The sequence below is a fragment of the Protopterus annectens genome, chromosome 9.part0 (assembly GCF_019279795.1).
Source record: "Protopterus annectens isolate FY-2018-M chromosome 9.part0, PAN1.0, whole genome shotgun sequence".
Taxonomy (NCBI): Eukaryota; Metazoa; Chordata; order Ceratodontiformes; family Protopteridae; genus Protopterus; species Protopterus annectens.
Genome location: NC_056743.1, coordinates 676,708,897 through 676,725,480, shown reverse-complemented (window position 1 = coordinate 676,725,480; position 16,584 = coordinate 676,708,897). Strand labels below are relative to the sequence as shown.

At 41.5% G+C, this 16,584-nt stretch overlaps 1 protein-coding gene across 1 annotated transcript in view; it reads left to right on the top strand.

Annotated features, from left to right (window-relative positions):
- The window catches only part of SKIV2L (Ski2 like RNA helicase), a 624,419-nt gene that overhangs the window by 204,242 nt on the left and 403,593 nt on the right, over window positions 1-16,584 (top strand). The gene's annotated exons all lie outside the window — the stretch shown is intronic.

The window sequence follows — 16,584 nt, the reverse complement described above, 5'->3', positions numbered from 1 at the left end:
CTTTTGTATGTGTAAGTTGTACTAAGTCAGGTGTGAATATATGCACCCTTGTTTACTCTTTCATGTTCACATTGAGCTATAAATATGATACTAACCTGATACTGGTTGCATACATTTTCCATGATTTTAAGGTTATATCAGATGTTTTAGCTACTTCAAATTATTAGAGGCATCTTACTAGACTAGAAAGACAGTATGTATTATGATGCATAAAGTATAGTGACAGGAATTGAATAACACAAGTCATATAAGATGTAGTTCTACAGATGTACCTAAGACTCTTGTGAGTTGTGACATACAACTGACTTAAATTGTGCTTAATGCTTTCAGCAATGTTGCCTCTTATCTGCCCTTATAACTTGCAAAAGGAGAATAAGCTGCAAGGTTTTAAAGGGTAAATGAAGCACTGGAAGTAATTTACACTTAAATGGCTAACACCAGTCTGTCCCCATACAGTTTTTAAAACTGATGCTTTACTACTATGTAGTACTTTGTACTGGTCAATTATACAGATTCCTCAATTGATGTTTGAATTAGTCAGAATAGTTTTAAACTGTTTATTTTATTTTATTTTACACTTGTTGACCGGGAGAGTCCAACTGGATTACAAGTCCATTTTCAGTGGAGGCCCGGAGAGAAAACCTCCAAGAGAACAATTTTTTACAAAACATAGTTTTAAGGACAGTCTTTTGACATAGAATTTCCATAGAAGAGACTTTGACATACATATTAACTAACAGATACGATACAGTCGTTCTGTACAATGTAATATTAAATTTTAGAAGATATTCCTAAGTTTAGGATTCCTGTGATAGATTTACTATCAGAAGTAAAAGCAAAGAGATGTAGAATAAGGCTCTGGGAGAGCAGATGATCCTCGCTATAGTTGAGAAGGATAACAAATTGATTTACTATATTGTCTTCGCCTGGTTTTAGTTGAGAAGGATAACAAATTGATTTTACCATATGTCTTCTCCTGGTTTTAGTTGCATATGGAAAGCACGACATTGCTGGGGTAGTTTTCCATAATTCCTGGTGAGATGGGATGAGTAGTAGATTAACAGTCCTAAGTGGGTACAGTAGTATGATTGGTTGGCTTAGCAGAGTTGCTTAAGTTAGGTGAAGTGTTCTAATGAGACATTAGCCAGGGGGGATAATGTCTCATTAAACTGACATTGGAGCAGGCCTGAAGCAATGGGAGATTCAGCAGCCATACATTATAAAATGCTGAGCTATGACATGACAATAATTTTTTTAAGAAGCATCATGCAATATTGTTGATATGCAAGAAGGTGTAGAAACTATTAGAAAGGTGTTGATGTGGCCGTATTGAAGGAATGATCTAAGGCTCAACAGCAAAAGTATATCTAGGAGGCAAAAATCCTAAATAAATAATTACATATTTGGTAAGTACAAGTGAGGAAAGGGTCTTAGGAGTAGACATACATGATTACCCAAATCTGTTTTAGATGCACAATGATCTGTACGTGTACTGTTTGGGCCCAGAGCACTTACACGTGGATTGCTCTGTAAAAAACTTAATTTTCGTGTAGTTGCTGATTGCAGGAACAAACTTATTCTGAAGGGATTGTTGCCTACTACCTTTTCTGAAGCAATTTATGGGGCTCATGCCCCAAATCTAAACTTAAGGAGACTTCAGAATGGTCCCCAAGACTGTCTGATTCTTCTACTCCTTCAACGGAACCTCCATGAAAGAAGCCGAAGACAGATCTGAAGACTTCTGTTTCAAAGCCGACTTCTCAGAAAGCTTTGTCAGGTCTGACCACCTTGGGTCAGATACCTCTTTCTCGGACCCCGATACTCTCCTACCATTGACCTGGTACCATTCGGGTTACCATACCCTTTCATGGAGAAACGGCACTCAAAATCTCCTCTTGTTCTTGCAGGAGGCTTACTGAAGCCGATGTGGATAGGATGATGAGAAGATTCCTCTTGGCACAAATTCAGATGGGTGTTCTTCCAGCTCCTATCTCTTTGGGTCAGAAAGTTTCAGTTCATACTCCTCCACTGTCTACTCCTTCTCCAATCTGACCCTTCATTTCTGAGTCTCTGGATCCAAGTCACCTGAAGCTGTCTGTGTCATATCCGAGGATACTGTTATCCTCAGCTCCAAGGTCTTCTCTGAGTGCTTTGGCTCCAGCAAGGTCGGATCTGGATGAGTGTCAAAACTGTAACATCCCTGCTGGATCTGGGGTGGTGGAGTTGACTCCAAAGTTTTCAGAGCCGTCTCTGCCCCTCGGAGCCTCGGCATTGGACAGCTCATCTCTGACTTCCACCTCGTTTAGAGTACTTTGGGGCAGAGGAAGTCAACAGGGTGGAAGCATGTGCTCTCAGCTCCAATAGCTTCTTCTTCCCTGGGGCATTCTGCTTTTCATGTGGTGGAAAGAGTTTTTTCTGCTTCAGCCCCCGCCCCAGATCTTCCATCAGGATCTCGTGTGTCTTTGCACCTTGAGCCTCACCTTTCAACTCGGCAGGGACAGACATTCCAAGCACTTCAGGTTTACCCAGCAGGGTATCACAGTCTCTTCTCATACTTCTCTGGAACATCCTACCGAAAAAGTTCCTCAGAAGAGAAAGCGCAAAAGGAGGCACTTGGATTCCCCACAGGGATCTGTCACAGGCGATACTGATTTCAATGAAGGAGAAGGATCCCCAAGATCTCCACCTGATGATTTCTCATTTGGAGACATCCTGGAAATCCTGAAACAAAGAGGTAGTTGATCCTCCCAAAATTCTTCTCCTGAGGAATCTGTATTCCTAGAGGCATTTGGATCTGGCCTGTCTACCTCCTGGATAACTCCATTCACTGACAAGGTCATTGATTTGATATCAAAGAGGGTATAGAAGTAACCTGACTCAGTTAAACCTATCCCTAAGTGACTGGATCGAATTCTGCCACCACCAGCAGGAAGGGAATTTTGGAGTAAGGGAGTTACCTGTGAATGCTGAAGTCGTAGCAGCTGACACTAAGAAGGAACTTGTGGAACAAAGTTCTACTGACTGTCAAACTCTTTCAGGGACCACTAATGCTGAGACTTAGGCTTCTGTGGCCTCACAGTTGGCTACCCTACAGTCCATTTCTAACTTGTCTATGAGGCTTATCTCTCACACAGCTGAGAATATCTCAAAGGCAGCAGGTTCAGGTATCTCTGTTAAGAGGCATGCCTGGTTGCACTTGTGTGACTGCAGAGCCCTTCAAGTCTTCTTTCGTACATGTCTTCTTTATTCGTCCCCAAAGTGAAGGACACACTCTCCAGGTATGAAAAAGATGGAAATACTCTCTACTGTGGGAGTACGTTTTTCAACCCCCAAAAAAGGACCTTTTCTAGGAACCAACGAGGAGGATGAAAAATGTGGTTCAGAAAATCCCAGACTCCTTTTAAAGATACATATGGAGACATTCCCCCAGAGGCAGAGGGGGGGTCTCAAATGGGAGATGCCACCTCTGTGGCAGAGGTGGCCCGCAAAACCAAAGGTCTAGAGATTCTTTCTCTGACCGACACTATTAAAGCCCTTGAAAGGAGGTCCGATTGTCCCCCTCTGGAAGCAATTGGAGGTCGCTTATCCCTGCACGAAAGACCCTGACTAGATATTACAAAAGATACCTGGGTGCAGAGGATCACTTCCAGAGGTTGTATAATTCCCTATTCCCAACCACCGCCATCCTCAAGAAAATTTCCCAATGTTTCACCCAATCAGAGGAAAGCAACAGTACTAGAAATACAACAGCTGCTAGAAAAAAAGAGTCATCCAAGAGGTCCCACCAGACCTGATAGAATTCTGAACTTACTCTAGATTCTTTTTAGTGCCAAGGAAAACAGGGGACTGGAGACCAATTTTGGATATCAACAACATCAACAAATCAGTCTGACACACAGATGTTCTTCGTCTTCCCTTGCTGCAGTCCTGACTATTGGGTATAGTCCGCGTCCCAGTCGGCCCGAATATCAGAGGGTCATGGCGCATGACCGCGCCATTTCAGTCTTTTTGCCGCATGGTCCGATGCAGAAGCAATTTTGCGAGTGCAGGTTGGCGTTCTGAGATTTTCTCAAACCGGAGTTTCAGACCGAAACAGAGTTGGCTAAGTAACAACATTTTGGTTTTCTTGCCTCAGTATTTAACCGGATGTCAGAAAAAGTGAATAACTGTATTTCTTGTGGGAAGCAGATACCGCATAGGGATTATCATACATTGTGTATACCTTGTTTAGGGCCTGAGCACGACGTTGTTGGTTGCCGCTCTTGTGCTAGATTTAACAAGCGCACTATTAAGAGGAGGCTTGATTGTGCTAAGTTAGTGTTTGGGAAGCATAATATGCCGCCGGATGCTCCGCCGCTTCATCCAAGAAGCGCAAGGACAAAACAGTGAAGCCTAGGGGTGAGGAACCGCAGTCCCGGACGTCGGTTCTTTAGTAGGCTCAGGGGAGCCAGAGGTTTTGCCAGGAGTCTCTATGGAGTCTCAGGCAGATACTTTACTGTTACAGGATGTGCCCTCTCAGGAGGTAGGCCAGGCTGAGGGGCTTCTCAGGTAACTGTTCTTCCCTCTCTTCCCAAGGTAGTTAGGGCCTCTCCTTCTGTTGCCAAAGCTTCTTTTAGAGGTAGGCCAAGTTCAGCTTCTGTGGGGGCTTCTCCTAGCATTTCGGGCTCTGTGCCTAAGAAACATATGCTTAAAATGGCAGAAGATTTGATTACTCTGATTAGAGGTTCTATGCCCCGCCTGATAAGAGGCCTAGGGTGGAACAGGAGTTTGATAGTTTTGAACAGTGTTCACAGGCTTCAGAGACTTCTGTGGAAGACTTGCAAGAGTTTCCTACTTATTCTGATTCTGATGTGGATGATTCCACTCCTACAGCTTCTCCTCCTGAGGATTTTTCATTTTCAGAGACTCTTCACTCCATGAGGGAGCACTTTAAATGGGAAGGCCAGGATTACTCTGATTCCAGGAAAAGGCTTAGGGAATTCTTGTTATTACCCCAGCATAGGCCCTTAGCTATTCCTACTGTGTTGAATGTGGTGGAGGGTGCTTTTGCAGAGTCTTCTCTGAACCCTGATTCCTTGCCTACTGCTCCTGTTAAGCCTGATAGGTATTATAGGGTGCGCTCATAAGTATTTGTTTAAGAGTCCTAGGGCGGACCCAGAAACTGTTTCTCAGGGGCCTAAAGGTGTTAAAGCTTCTGTGGTTAAAAATCCTGTACCCTCTGATAAAGAGGCAAGGGCTTTGGATAGGTGGGGTAAGAAAGTATATACTTCTTCCACTCTAGCCATGAGGGCGTTGAATTGTCAGTTTCATATGCTGAAATATCAGAATTATCTCCTTTCACAATTGAAATCTAAGGTGGATGCTTTGGCGGAAGGTATTGAGTGTAAAGAATTGCTGGATTTGGTTCATGTGTCTGAACAAGTGGGTAAGCATTCTTTGCAGTGTGGTTTTGATGCTGTTCAGGCCTCCTCGAGGGTGGCTGCTACTAGTTCTGTTCTTCGCAGACATGCCTGGTTGAAGGATCAGAATTTAGCTGAGCATGTTAAGACCAGGATTTTGGATGCTCCTTTACAGTCTGATGTGTTGTTTGGACCGCCTGTGGAAGCAGTTTTAAAGAAAATGGAGGACAAAGCTAAGTCTATGCAGACTGTTAAAGATTTTTTGCAGGTGCAGCCTCCTAAGTTTAGTAGAAATTGGCCTGCTAAGGGGTGGACATATCCTGCTTATGGTTCCCAGTCTAGGGGTAGGTCTAGACGTGGTAGGGGCAGGGCTCAAGGTGCGTTTAGGCCTAGATCAGACAGTTCACCTGCTCAGACTTCTGGTGAGGGCAGGGGTCAGTCCTTGCAGAACCAATGACCTGCCTTTTCAGCTGCCAGTGGATTCTCGCTGGCAGCTCCTTTGGGAGGAAGATTGTCTCTTTTCAAAGAAAATTGGGATTTAATCACTCCAGACAGATGGGTGCTGGATATCATTCATCACGGTTACAGATTTTATTTCCATACAATGCCCCTTTCAAAGGCATGCCAGATGTTCCTCCTCCACAAAGAAAAGAGGCTCACAAGCAAGTTTCTCAGTTACTCCAGATAGGGGCCATTCAGCCAGTCCCTGTATCAGAAAGGGGCTTCGATTTTATTCTCGCCTGTTCCTAGTACCAAAGAAGGGGAACACGTGGAGACCAATTTTGGATTTATCTATCCTCAACACTTATCTGGACATTCCCAAGTTCAAGATGTTGACGTTACAGCAACTGTTACCTCTGCTGGGCAAGGATCACTGGATGGTAACTTTGGATCTCAAGGAAGCTTACCTTCATGTGCCTATAAGGCTAAGTTGCAGAAAGTATCTGCGGTTTCGAACTGGAGATTTTCATTATCAGTTCTCTGCATTGCCCTTTGGCTTATCTACTGCCCAGAGTATTCACAAAGGTTCTGGCTCCAGTGATAGCTTACTTCAGGCTTCAAGGCATTCAAATCTATCCTTACTTGGACGACTGCCTGATTCTGGCTCAAGAAAAGGAAGACTTTCTACAGCATCTGGAATATGTCATAGCAGTGCTAAGATGCCTAGGGTATTCTGTGAACGAAATAAAGTCCAGTCTAGTACCCTCTCAAGACATGTGCTTTCTGGGTGTGAGACTGAATACAGCAGCCCAGATGGCCTTTTAACCCCGGACAAACAAAAGAGTCTGTCACTTTACTTCCATCAACTATCTCATCAGTCCGTGCTGACTGCAAGGACAGTCCTTCAAGCATTAGGGTTCATGGCATCTTGTATTCTGGTGCTTCCCAATGCCAAACTGCATATGAGGAAGCTGCAATGGTATCTGAACAATGGATGGACACAGCACTGCCAAGATTTCGACACTGTCATTCACATAATACCTTGCCTTCAAAAGGAATTCTTGTGGTGGGCTCAGGAATGTCACCTAAACAAGGGACTCTCTGTGACCCGGCCAGAGGCGAGTCAGATTTTAGCGACAGATGCCTCGGACACTGCTTGGGGAGCTCATCTAAATGGAAAGTGGATACAAGACAAGTGGCCTGCCGGACTACAGCATCTACATATCAACATGAAGGAGATGTTAGCAGTCCAGTTTGCATTGATGGCTTTCAAGGAGTTACTTCTTCCAGGGCAGGTGTTGATTCTAACAGACAACACAACTGTCATGTGGTACATCAACAAGCAAGGGGGAGCACATTCTTATCCTCTATGCAGGCAAGCAATGATTTTATGGGAGACTGCGTTAAGCCTGCAACTAACTCTTCAGGCAAGGTTTCTGCCAGGAGCACAGAACTCCCTAGCAGATGTATTAAGCAGACAAATCATGGATCCCCACGAGTGGAAACTGGATCTTCATGTATTTCAGAAATTGACAGTGTCATGGGGAACTCCAGACATAGATCTGTTCGCTTCTCCACTAAACCACCAGCTGCCAAAGTATTGCACAAAGGGGTTTCATCACACAGCTTGGAAAGTGGATGCTGTGTCTTTCAGTTGGAAAAACCTTCATGTCTATGCCTTTCCACCTCTGCCTCTTCTTCCAAAGGTATTATTAAAGGTCAGACAAGACAGGCCAAGGATGATTTTGATAGCTCCAGATTGGCCTCCGCAACACTGGTACCCACTTCTAAGGAGTCTTGTAAAGAAGCCTCCATGGCCTTTACCTCTGATTCCTCATCTGTTATCTCAGAAGGACGGTCATCTGCTCAATGTCAAGCTTCAATCTCTTCATCTCACAGCTTGGCATATTCTGTGTTGAAGCACAGCAGGTCTCAGCTTCCTCAACAAGTTTTAAATGTGATTATGGAAGCTAGAAGGCCTAGTACTAGGAGAGTGTACGCAGAAAAATGGAAGAGATTTTTATTTTGGAGTACAGCAAAGAATTTGGAGATTTCAGAGCCTAATTTGAGTGTGGCTCTTCAATATCTTACTGAATTATTGGACAAAGGTTTGTCCTTCTCTTCCATAAAGATTCATGCTGCAGCAATTTCAGCTCACTATGATTGTGACCCACCTTTGTTTTCGCATCCTTTGTTCAAGCAGTTTCTTAGAGGGGCAAAGAATATAAGACCCCACGTAGAGCTCCTACTCCTGCTTGGGATCTCAATTTTGTGTTGGAAAACTTACTCTACAACCTTTTGAGCCTGCAGCTACTGCTGAATTGAAATATTTGTCATGGAAGACTGCTTTTCTGTTGGCTATTACTTCTGCAAGAAGGGTGTCTGAGTTGCAGGCCCTTATGGCAGTAGAGCCCTTTTTGATTTTCCATAAGGACAGGGTTTCATTACGTACTAATCCTTCCTTTATGCCTAAGGTGGTTTCTAGTGTGGCTTTAAACCAAACTATTCATTTGCCTACGTTTTTTTGCAGATCCTCAAAATAAAGGGGAAAAGATTTTGCACACTTTAGATGTACACAGGCAATTGCGTTATTATTTGAGCAGGACTAAGAATTTTAGGCAGTCTCAGCAGTTACTTGTTTCTTTTGCTTTGAGTTCACAGGGCAAGCCTGTGTCAAAACAAACTATTTCTAGGTGGATTGGCTTTTGCATTGCATTTTGTTATTCCCATCATGGCAAAGAGGTTCCAGCTGGGATTAGGCCTCATTCCACTAGGGCTACTGCCACTTCAACAGCATTTCTAAGGGGTGGCAACTAAGGATATTCTGGAAGCAGCTACTTGGAGTTCAGTGCATACTTTCTCTAGGCATTATCACCTGCCTATATACTCTAAGACTAGGGCTGGTTTTGCCACAGCTGTTTTACAAGGCATGTTGTCAGCTCCTGCTACTTTATAATTTGCCAGCCTCCCTTACCTCTGCTTTGGGATTCTACCCAATAGTCAGGACTGCAGCAAGGGAAGACGAAGAACATAGTACAGTTTTGTACCTACCATAAATGTAGATGTTCGAGGATTCCCCTCCTTCCCTCTGTGTTTCGGGGTGGTTGTGTAGGTGAGTTTACATGCTTATATTTTTGTATATATTGTTGTATATATTGTACATGTTTTTTGGTGCAGGTTGTTTTTGGGACTTGTCTTTTTGGGTCTTCTGACATCTGGGGCAAGAAAAGACTGAGGAAATGACGTCGGTCATGCGCATTAGTACCCTGACGTCAGTCTAAGGCGCCATGACCGACGTCAGCCTTATACTCTGATATTCGGGCCGACTGGGACGCGGACTATACCCAATAGTCAGGACTGCAGCAAGGGAATCCTCGAACATCTACATTTATGGTAGGTACAAAACTGTACTTTTCAGATGGTCATGGTTCAGTCCACTTTATCATCTTTAGGCAAGGATGAATGGATGTGCTCGATAGACCTTCAAGACATGTACTATCACATAAAAATGAACAAAAAGTCCAGAAAGTACTTACACTTCCAGCTGGGAGCCAGTCATTTCTAGTTTAGGGCCCTGCCCTTTGGGCTCACCACAGCCCCCAGGGTGTTCACTACATGCATGGCAGTGGTAGCTGCTCACTTCAAACTGCAGGGATTCTGGATGTTTCTGTGTCTAGATGACTGGCTCATCACTGCCCTGACCAGGCATCTGCTCATAAGAGCAAGAGATCAAGTACTCCAAACTTGTTCCTTTCTAGGAATCACAATAAACTACAATAAATCCCAGTTAGAACCGTCTCAAAAACTGGAGTTTATAGGAAAGGATTTCAACACAGTATTTGTAACAGCTTTGCTTCATCTGGTAAGAGTACAAATAATAAGATTTCTGGTCAAGAAAATTCTTCACAGTACAAAAATTTCAGCCAAGTCGATTCTTCAAGCCTTGGGGTCAAAGTTAGCTGCCATAATTTTAGTCAGCTGGCAAGATTTCATATTAGAATTCTTCAGTGGATGCTAGCAACACAATGGTCAGTTCTTTCTTAATGAATGTCAGTCCAAATAAGGATCACGCAAGCATGCAACAGGTATCTCTGGTAGTGGATTCGATCGGATCAGGTTTTACATGGCTGTCCTTTCATTTTCCCTCAACCCAAGGCCATAGCGACCACAGACACATCCCACCTAGGGGGGGAGGCACGTCCTGGGAAAAACGATCCAAAGCACTTTGTCTCCCGAAGAGTCCAATTTGCATGTCAATATCCTAGAGATGAGAGCAATGCTCTTAGCATTGCAGGCCTTTCAGAACACTTTCCCTTTAGAAACAATTGCGATTTATACAGATAACATGTTGGTAGTCCGCTACATCAACAAAGAGGAACCAGGTGTCACCCCTTGTGTCGAGAAGTGCTCAGACTGTGGCAATGGGCGATCTCATCCAATTGCTTTCAAGTAGCAAAGCACATTCCAAGAAAGTCCAGCATGATAGCAGACAAATTTTGCAGGTCCATTCTATTACCTTACAAGTGGTCTCTCAACATAAGAGTGACATAAATGATTTTCTGTCAATGGGGCCAGCCTTGCTGCAGTTTTTTTTTGCTTCTCCCCTAAACAACAAGTGCAGTAGGTTCTTTGACCTGGTCCCCCTCTGGGGGCAGTCACTGAGGGGTGCTGTTTTCCATGATTGGCCTCTTCTCTATGATTATTCCAGACTCCTTTGATCCCCAAATTTCTGCAGAAAGCTGCTAGGTTGAAGAGCAAAGTAATCCTCATTACACCTTACTGGCCAAAACAGATTTGGTTTCCCTTTCTTTGGCCTCTTCTGTTTTACCCATCTTGGATTCTAGCTCAGACTCCAGACCTCCTGTCTCACCCGACAGACATATTTCACCGGAATAGCTCAAACCTATAGCTGACAGCATGGTTTCTCCACTTCCATTAATATGCAGACAAATTATGCTCTCATCCTCTATCTGTGTTATTCTTTGTCTTCACATAAAGATTCTACCAGAAAATGTTACAGAAGTAAATGGAAGAAATGTATTTGAGCTTATCAAAGACATATTGACCCGTTTTCTGCCCCTGTAGAAAGTGTCCTTGAATTTTTAACGATTTTCAGTGAAGGACCTAGATCCTTGACCATTAAGGTTCAGTTGGCAGCAATTTCTAACTTTCTGTTTAGGATTTGAGAATTCTTCCGTTGCATCATCAAAGCTTTGTATGGCCTTCTTGAGAGGCACTCTTTTGCTTAGATAGCCTTATAAAGATCCTACTCCACCATGGGACTTAAATTTAGTACTGCAGACTTTAATTCATTCCCCCTTTGAACCAGCAGCTAAGTGTCATCTTAAATTTCTGACCTGGAAAACAGTCTGTCTAGTGGCTATTACCTCAGCTGGAAGAATTTCTGAGCTTTAAGCATTGTCTTTTAAAACTCCCTACTTGATTTTTCATAGAGATAGAGTAACATTACAAACCACCAACCCTTCTTACCTTCCTAATGGTGTCAGACTCCAACATCAACCAGTCCATTAACCTGCCTGTCTTTTTTCCAAAATTTCAAAATAAAGGAGAGTACATGTTACATTTGTAAGATGTTCTTAGATAATTACATTTCTACTTACATAGAACAAAAGAAGTCAGAAAATGAGATCAACTGTTTATTTTCTTTGCAGAATCCAAAATAGGTAAATCAGTTACAAAAGTAACTTTGGCAAGATAGTTTACCAGTTGTGTATCTTTTGTCTACGATAAATTGGGTATCTCATTACAAAAAACATTAAGAGCCTACTCAACTAGATCCATGGCAACTTCATCAATATTTTTGTCTAGGCATTTCATGGATGATATATGTGCAGCTGCAGCTTGGACTAATACTCATACCTTTATTGTTCATTACAAATTAGATTTGGTCTCAAGGGGAAATGCAGGACTTGGGTCAACTGTGTTGAGGAGCATCCTTCTTAGAGTCCACCCGAAATTTCAGGTAGCTGGGGACTCTGTCTCAATAGTTGTGGAATGAATGAAAATTGGAAGCATCAGATAAAAAAGTTATGCAATTACCATAACATTCCATTTGTCTTGTCCATTTTTATTCTTCCTCAACTCCCTGCCCAGCAACCCCCATTCTTGTCATAATAGTCTTCTGGAAGAATGAGAGTTCAAAGGGCACCACTGCGCCTTAAACTAGAGCTCCAGATAATGGCTTCTTCTGTCAGGGATATTGTATTAATATTTCTTTGTCATCTAGTAAACAAGATCTAAAGTATGTTAGGGGTTGGTGTATTATGGGTAAGGAGGAGATTGAGAGCTTTTAGGTTAACATGAACTATAGTACTGGCCAATTCAGATCTGTGGATTGGATGTGAACCCAATAACTGAGGAGGAATGAAAATGGGCAACACAGATGGAACGTTATGATAAGTACATAACTTTTTTTTTTAATTAATAAACATTTATAATGCATACAATGCAGTGCAGCCTATTTACTTAAACAAAACACAGTCAGGGTGGTTCCTTAAGTCAAACTGCCATGCGGACGCCAAAGGAGAAAATATTTAAGCAAGACGAAATTGCCCAGAGTAGTGGCTAGTCCAGTCTGGATTTAAGTCCACATGTCATATGCCTAGTTATGTTTTGCCATTGTTATCCTCATTTTCCTCCTATGCATTATTCTTGTCAGTATGGGAACAGTGTGTGAACATTGGACTGTAAGGGAAAGATTCTATTTACTCCTGGAACAGTTGCCACAGCTATATTCAGACCTGACTTCAGCTGTACCACTGTCTGTAGCCATTGTTGTCATTTGTGATTTTCCCCCACATATTTATTTTCGTATGGATGAAGTGTGCATTAATGCTAGTCATTTTTTCAAACTCCATTTATTCTTGGTACAGTTGACACAACAGCTACCTAAGCCATTTTCAGTCTTGACTTCAGCTGGTGCTTTTGGTCACCAACCTATAGATTACTGATCCACCTGTAGCTATCTAACAGTCACAGCTATTACGTTTCTTTTAAAGATCATTGACAGTAGAGCCTTCACTGTTTTCTGGCTAATACTTGATCAGACAATTTTATTTGAACTTTCAGAATATGGGACATTGACCAGGCAGTGAACTGTCCGGTCTGTAAATTCCACTTTTTTTTTCTCCTGGACCTCATTGACCATCAGCACCCCCCCCCCCAAAGGTGAATTGGGGATCTGAATGGAGAGATAAGTCAGCAAGCAAAGGAGAGTAGTATTGCTAAAATTAAATTCATGCTCAAGTCTTGGTGAGTACCTTCACAAGGTGGATCCTGTTTTTCACAAAATCTCACCAAGACAACACTGATACATGCTATATAAATACAGTCTATGTATCACAGACAGAAGTAGGTCTAAAATTAAAGATAACTGGGTGCACAAGAACCAGGATACAAAAAGTTCCCAATCCTGGTATCCTGGTAGGCGCACTTGATGCCAGGACTGGAAAAAATGACAGTGTTGAATCCTCAAAATACAGAAACATTCCTACAAGGTGGCCAGGCCAGGCCCAGGGGGGAGGATGCCCCCCCCCCCCGTTGTAGAAAGAAGTAGCAGTCCACAAAAACTGATAGACCAAAGAGCCATAAAGACGATAGAGTGGACTACTGAGGGTAAGAAATAAATTATGTATTGTTACTATTTGCAAGAAGTCTAGAATTTCCAGATGACAGATATTCAAAAATATTAAGGAAATCCGAGGAAAGAAAAATACTTGCATAGGAAAAGCTTCTGGTGTTTTGAGGCTTTGCACTTGCCATCCGTGCAGTTCTCCTGCTGTTGAAATATTATGCAAAAAGCCCAGACTTCCCAGACGCAAGATATACAAAAAGATTGAGAGAAATTAGAGGAAAGAAAAATACTTCCACATTAAAAACTGTCAGAAGCCTCAAATAAAAAAACTGGTGTTAATTAATGCAACAGATTTGTGAAAAACAGTATATAGACCAAGAAACTTCGATCTGTGTGGAAAAAGAAGCATCTGAGGAAGTGCGAAAGTATAAACAACAAAACCTAGGGATTTTTGAAGTGTAAAAAAAGAAATACGGACATGGGAAAGAAAGAGAGATTGATTTCAGTTGGTGCAATATTTATGCAAAGGCAGAAGCCAAATTAATCAATATAAAGGCAGCCCAGACATTCAAAGAGAAATATAGGCAAAAGCATCCAGATATGGAAATTTCACAATAAAAAATATAAAGAGGGGATGCAGAAAAGAAGATTAGTAAAATATAAGTTAAAAAAAAAAATAGAAGTTGAAGTTATGGAATGCCTGTGAAGTGAAGGATTTGGTGTAGAAGGTCTAACACAGATTATATCACAGCATGATGGAATGAGTCCCCAAAGTAAGGGGAAACAGGAAGATCAGGAGACATCTGAACAAATATGAACATGGGAAAGAAAAATATTTAATATGGTGTAGTATTTGTGCAAAGGAGAAAGCAAAACTAATCAATATAAAAAGAGTAGTACTAAAGACATTTGAAGAGAAATACTGGTAAAGGAGTCCAGACATGAAAAACTTTACAATACAAAAAATAAGAAGACAAAGAGGAAAAGTAGAAAAGGAGATTTAGTAATGGAGATGTTAAAGAAATAGAAACTGAGGTTATGGAGTACCTATGAAGTGAAAGATTCAGTGTAGAAAAATCTAATTCAGAAAGCACCACAACAGGATAGAGCAATGGACATCCAAATTAAGGGGAAACAAGTGGAATGGGAAGCAATTGGTCAGGTGCCATACGAAGATATTTTGGAGCCTTCCACAGGAAACCAGTGTAAATGTTCACTTGCAGCTAGACAGCAAGGAAAGGAACAGGAAACTGTGGAAACTCTGAAGTAATGCTGTGGAGTGATAGGCCAGTGAGTTTCCATGTGACAGGGCAATGGATGGTATGGGATGAAATTGAAGAGAAGGTTGCCACAGGAAGAAGCTATAGGACTTTTGCCCTCAGTTTAGAAGAAAACAAACTAAAGAGAAGAGTTGCTTGATTTAACAGAAATATATAGCCATATTAAGATCAGTGAAAGAAAGACTACAGAAGGTCAATTAAACCCAGAAAGTCAGAAATTTGACAAAACAAATGAATACAGTAATTAGTAAGTAGTCCCTAGAGATCCATGCAATATAACAGAAGTAAACAGGATATGTTATTGTGCAGCTAAATTAATAACTGATAAAACTCTACCACAAGAACACAGGGCAGTAAGGTAAAGGAAGGAGAGAAATTGAATGCCATCATGGGAAGTATCAAATAGAGAAAACTATAAAGCAATTAAGAAAAGAAGTGTCACTGTCAGAAGAGTACAGAACAGGGAACGGATCAACAAAAATATGTAGAAAGATGTGATAAAAGGAATGTGCAGTATTAGAACAGGTCAGGATCTATCCTGCACTATCACAAATAAACTAAACATCTCAGCACAGGCAGAAAAACTTAGACGATACACAGATAAATATATTGGAAAAGTACAAAATAAGCAATCTATTGATGACCCAAAAAAGTTTTATAGAGAATTAGGAAACAAGGTAAAAACAAGGTGAAAGACCACCAAAAAAGAAGAAATAGATACATTTTGGAAAAGTATTTATGAAGATCCTGTGGAACATAAAGATGCTAAATGGATAGAAGAAATAAAAGAAAGAATAAAAAGTTTAAAGGTACAGGATGTGAAATGGGATGAAGCAACAGCCAGAGAGAGGAAGAAGGAATAATAAGTATATAGTAAAAAATTCTAGTAGTGTAGAAGAAGAAAGAGAGTCAGTCAGAGTTCTGCAGGAGCAGAGCAGTTTGGAAGTACAGTTTTTTTTTTTGTTTGAAGGAGAGAGGAGGGGATTAGAGGTGGGTAGCTGATTCCTGATTCCCCTTTCTATCCCTTTCTACAAGTGAACAGACCAGTCAGTTGCTGCTATGTTTATGGGACTTTGGTCATTTGTTTAGATGTTCAGATAGGGAGGTAAGAAGGAGGTAAGATTATTAAAAAAAAGGTGAGAAAGTATAAGTATAGGGTATAGGTTGGTACAGTATCTTCTGACAATGGTAAGTTGGGGAGATCAAAACAGTTTTGTAGCTCAAAAAGCCCCTAGGAGTTTTTAGGTTTTGACAGTGATGTGTTCTGAAAGGTATTGTATGATTGGATGATGGATGCATTTGATCTTCTAGTGGAGAGAGGAGAGAAGAGAGGTCTAAAGTTAAAGTTAGTGTAAGAGTTAGAGTTACCTTTGTGTAGTGGGATGATGATAGATATTTTCCATATATCTGGTATGGTTCCCTCTTCTGGAGTCTCCTATTAATGTATAGATATAGGGGTATGCAATCTGCTTAGCAGCCTTAGGGTTTCAGTTTAAGAATAAGCTTGAAGGAGGTAGACAGGATGAAGAAGAGTGAAGTTATGGAGAGTGAAGTTATATCTGGGGGGTAAGGGTATTAGAGGAGTTGGTGTGTTTATAGTGATTGGGATGGTGGATGTAAAAAAAAAGTAAAAAAAAAAAGGGTTTGTATGCTAGATGGCTAGCCTGGTTCATGCTGGGAGGGATGGGAGGGAGTTTTAGCTACCAGGTGAAAGGGAGTTTGTGATTGAAGACCAGAATTGTTTTTGTTTATGTGGTAAATGTTCTGAAGTTCACAGTAGTAGTTCTTTTGTCTTGCTTTATTAGCTTTGTAAGAAGATTTCTGTTGGCAAAAGTGAAGAAAATCAGAGGTGGTTCTATGGCATGTTTAT